Below are 200 nucleotides of genomic sequence, written 5' to 3'. Positions count from 1 at the left end.
ACACGCGCCCGCGCGCTCTACAGCTGGCCCAGCTCGTACCGCTAAATGGCTCGTGCTGCAACTTGGGGGCGGACCAGGAGCGAGGTGCTCTCCCGCCTCCTTTCTCATCTCTCTCTGACTGTCTCTATGGCGCTCCCTCTTTGCTTTATAGAGAGGCTGCAGAGATTTATTCAGCTGCTGGAAGACACGGAGAGAAATGA

The sequence above is a fragment of the Seriola lalandi genome, unplaced genomic scaffold (genome assembly GCF_002814215.2).
Source record: "Seriola lalandi dorsalis isolate HSWRI2012SDOR001 ecotype SW California unplaced genomic scaffold, Sedor1 jcf7180002054563, whole genome shotgun sequence".
NCBI classification, from domain to species: domain Eukaryota; kingdom Metazoa; phylum Chordata; class Actinopteri; order Carangiformes; family Carangidae; genus Seriola; species Seriola lalandi.
Note: the sequence above shows the minus strand (reverse complement) of the source record.